The following is a 4,358-nucleotide window of genomic DNA, read 5'->3' on the forward strand; positions in this document are numbered from 1 at the left end:
CGTGACGTGGTCGATGCCGGCTTGATGAAGTGACCGTGTGGCGATGCAGGTGTGCCCGCTCCATGTAATCCGTGGGGCGGCGATGTTGGTGACGATTTATCCTTCGCGATGCCGAACTATTGTTCGGCTGGCCGAGATGATGATCCGAAGAAATTGAGCTTGGCTCAACAAAGCGACGATGTGTCTAACGCAGGTCGGTCGCCGTGGAGTGATGTTGTTGGGTTGGTTTGACACCGGCGCGACAGTGAAGTTCGTATTGCAAGAATACTTTTAATACTACTGCGATGTGTTTGACAATAGAACACAACACCCCATACGAAAACTTCCTTCAAAAAGGATGTCCGAGATCCCGTTCATAAAGAAGATGAATTCGGGTCGGATTCATTCTCGTGCAGAAAACAGATCCAAAAAGTGATGCACTAACCGGAAGTTTCCCGGAGTTTGGACGGTCGGATCGAGCTGAATTTTTGGTAGGTGGTAGATATGGGAATTCCGCAGCAAATCAACAGTTGGATCCTCCAAAGGACATCCGAGCTAGATGCTGGATACCATGCCCTAAACTCATCCGGATTCTCGTCCAGATTCAACAGGCTCCGGTATATCGGAGATTGCCGGAGATTCCTCCATCGGAATTCGACGAAATTTTTGCATGGTTGTTGTAGAATTAATTCCACATAATTCCACCGAAGTAATCATTTAAGCGACACTCGAGGAGGCGGTGGCGGCGGATACAAGTTTGTTGTCCATAAAAACAGCACGGTCGCCTAAGGGCGATGTTGACGTTGAGCCCCCGAGCTCCATGGATGACTCCTCCATGATCTTGATAGAGATCGGAGTTGGTGTTGATGAAGACCTTCATCCGAACATGACGATCGGAGGTAGGGCGCAGTCCTCAGCCAAGCCAAGGTGACCAGTCGAGCTGGTGACGAAGAAGCCGACGTCGCAGTTGACCTGCAGTCAAGCCATTGATCCATTCGCTGATTACACAGCGGAACTCTCAATGAAAGCACCAATGTCGGTGTCAAAACCGGCGGATCTCGGGTAGGGGGTCCCAAGCAGTGTGTCTTAGGATCAATGGTAACAGGAGGCAAGGGACACAATGTTTACCCAGGTTCGGGCCCTCTCGATGGAGGTAAAACCCTACTTCTGCTTGATTAATATTGATGATATGGGTAGTACAAGAGTTGATCTACCACGAGATCAAAGAGGCTAAACCCTAGAAGCTAGCCTATGGTATGATTGTTGTTGTATATGTCTATCGACTAGCCTGGCCCCGGTTTATATAATGCACCAGAGGCCTAGGATAACAAGAGTCCTAGACGAATACGCCGGTGGGGAGGAGTCCTTGTCTTGATCGCCAAGTCTTGTGGATTCTTCCTTGTATGCGGCAGCTGTCCGGACTGGCCCATGAGTATACGGCCATGGGGGTCCTCAGCCCAATCCAACTGATCGGGAGACGACGCGAGTACCCCCTAGTCCAGGACACCGTCAGTGTTCTTCTAGTTCCCATGAAAATAATGATGAAGATCTAAAAGTTATTGATGTGTCCCCCATTAAATCTTTGTTTTGCAATATGAATCTTAATAATGATGGGACTGGATATGAGTCAACTTTAGTTAAAAGGCGTCCCAATGATTCGGATTTTTTAGATCTTGATGCTAAATTTGGTAAAGGTGGGATTGGAGAGGTCAAGACTTTAAATAGCATTGAACCCACTATCTTGGATTTCAAGGAATTTAATTATTATAATTGTTCTTTAATAGATTGTATTTCCTTGTTGCAATCCATGTTGAATTCTCCTCATGCTTATAGTCAAAATAAAGCTTTTACCAAACATATTGTTGATCCCTTGATGCAATCTTATGATGAAAAACTTAATTTGGAAGTTTCTATACCTAGAAAACTTTATGATGAGTGGGAACCTACTATGAAGATTAAAATTAAAGATCATGAGTGTTATGCTTTGTGTGATTTGGGTGCTAGTGTTTCCATGATTCTGAAAACTTTATGTGATATTCTAGGTTTCCATGATCTTGATGATTGCTCATTAAATTTGAACCTTGTGGATTCCACCATTAAGAAACCTATGGTAAGGATCAATGATGTTCTTATTTTTGCAAATAGGAACTATGTTCCCGTAGATTTTACCATTCTTGATATAGATTGCGATCTTTCTTGTCCTATTATTCTTGGTAGACCATTCCTTAGAACGATTGGTGCAATTATTGATATGAATGAAGGGAATATTAGATTCCAATTTCCATTAAGGAAAGGTATGGAGCACTTTCCAAGAAAGAAATTTAAATTACCTTATGAATCTATCATGCGAGCTACTTATGAATTGAGTGTCAAAGATGGCACTACTTAGATCTATCCTCGCGTTTATGCCTAGCTAGGGGCGTTAAACAATAGCACTAGTTGAGAGGCAACCCAATTTTATCTTTGTTTTTTGTTTTTGCTTCGGTTTAGTAATAAATTTTTCATCCAGCTTCTATTTAGATGTGTTTTTATGTTTTAATTAGTGTTTGTGCCAAGTAGAACCTATAGGATAACCTACGGTGATAGTTAATTTGATTCTGCTGAAAAACAGAACCTTTGTGCGCACGGAAATAATTTTAGTAATTCACATAAACGTGATTTTGCATTGATTTGTTTTGCTGTAGATCAATAGACAAATTTCCCAGGACTTCCTATTTTGGTAGGATTTTTAGAGTTCCAGAAGTATTCGAGAGTTACAGATTGCTACAAACTGTTCTATTTTTGACAGATTCTATTTTTCGTGTATTGTTTGCTTATTTTGATGCATCTATGGCTAGTATTGGGGGGTATGAACCATAGAGAAGTTGGAATACAGTAGGTTTAACACCAATATAAATAAAGAATAAGTTCATTACAGTACCTTATGTGGTGGTTTTTCTTTCTTGCACTAATGGAGCTTATGAGATTTCTTGTTGAGTTTTGTGTTGTGAAGTTTTCAAGTTTTGGGTAAAGATTTGATGGATTATGGAATAAGGAGTGGCAAGAGTTTAAGCTTGGGGATTCCCATGGCACCCCAAGATATTAAAGGATAACAAGAGACTAAGCTTGGGGATGCCCCGGAAGGCATCCCCTCTTTCGTCTTCATCTATCGATAACTTTACTTGGAGCTATATTTTTATTCGCCACATGGTATGTGTTTTGCTTGGAGCGTCTTGTATGATATTAGTCTTTGCTTTTTAGTTTACCACAATTATACTTGCTATACACACCTTTTGGGATAAGCCCACTTGATTTAGAATTTATTAGAATACTCTATGTGCTTCACTTTTATCTTTTGAGCTAGATAGTTTTGCTCTAGTGCTTCACTTATATCTTTTAGAGCACGACGGCGGCTTAATTTTGAAGAAATTGTTGATCTCTCATGCTTAACTTATATTATTTTGAGAGTCTCTTAGAACAGCATGGCATTTGCTATGGTTATAAAATTGGTCCTAGAATGATGGGCATCCAAGTTGGGTATAATAAAAACTATCATAGAAAGTGAATTGGGTGCTATGATCAATTTGATACTTGATAATTGATTTGAGATATAGAGGTGGTAATATTAGAGTCATGCTAGTTGGGTGATTATGAATTTAAAGAATACTTGTGTTGAAGTTTGTGATTCCCGTAGCATGCACGTATGGTGAACCGCTTTGTGATGAAGTTGGAGCATAATTTTATTTATTGATTGTCTTCCTTATGAGTGGCGGTCGGGGACGAGCGATGGTCTTTTCCTACCAAACTATCCCCCTAGGAGCATGCATGTAGTACTTTGTTTTCAATGACTTGTAGATTTTTGCAATAAGTATATGAGTTCTTTATGACTAATGTTGAGTCCATGGATTATACGCACTCTCACCTTCCACCATTGCAAGCCTCTCTTGTGCCGCGCAACTTTTGCCGGTACCATACACCCACCATATACCTTCCTCAAAACAGCCACCATACCTACCTATTATCGCATTTCCATAGCCATTCCGAGATATATTGCCATGCAACTTTCCACCATTCCGTCTATATGACACACATCATCATTGTCATATTGCTCTTTGCATGATCATGTAGTTGACATCGTATTTGTGGCAAGGCCACCTTCATAATTATTCATACATGTCACTCTTGATTCATTGCATATCCCAGTACACCGCCGGAGACATTCATATAGAGTCATATCTTGTTCTAAGTATCGAGTTGTAATCTTGAGTTGTAAGTAAATAAAAGTGCGATGATCTTCATTATTAGAGCATTGTCCCAGTGAGGAAAGGATGATGGAGACTATGATTCCCCCACAAGTCCGTATGAGACTTCGGACTTTATATATAAAATATAAAAAAAGA

The sequence above is a fragment of the Triticum aestivum genome, chromosome 3B (genome assembly GCF_018294505.1).
Source record: "Triticum aestivum cultivar Chinese Spring chromosome 3B, IWGSC CS RefSeq v2.1, whole genome shotgun sequence".
In the NCBI taxonomy this organism is placed as follows: domain Eukaryota; kingdom Viridiplantae; phylum Streptophyta; class Magnoliopsida; order Poales; family Poaceae; genus Triticum; species Triticum aestivum.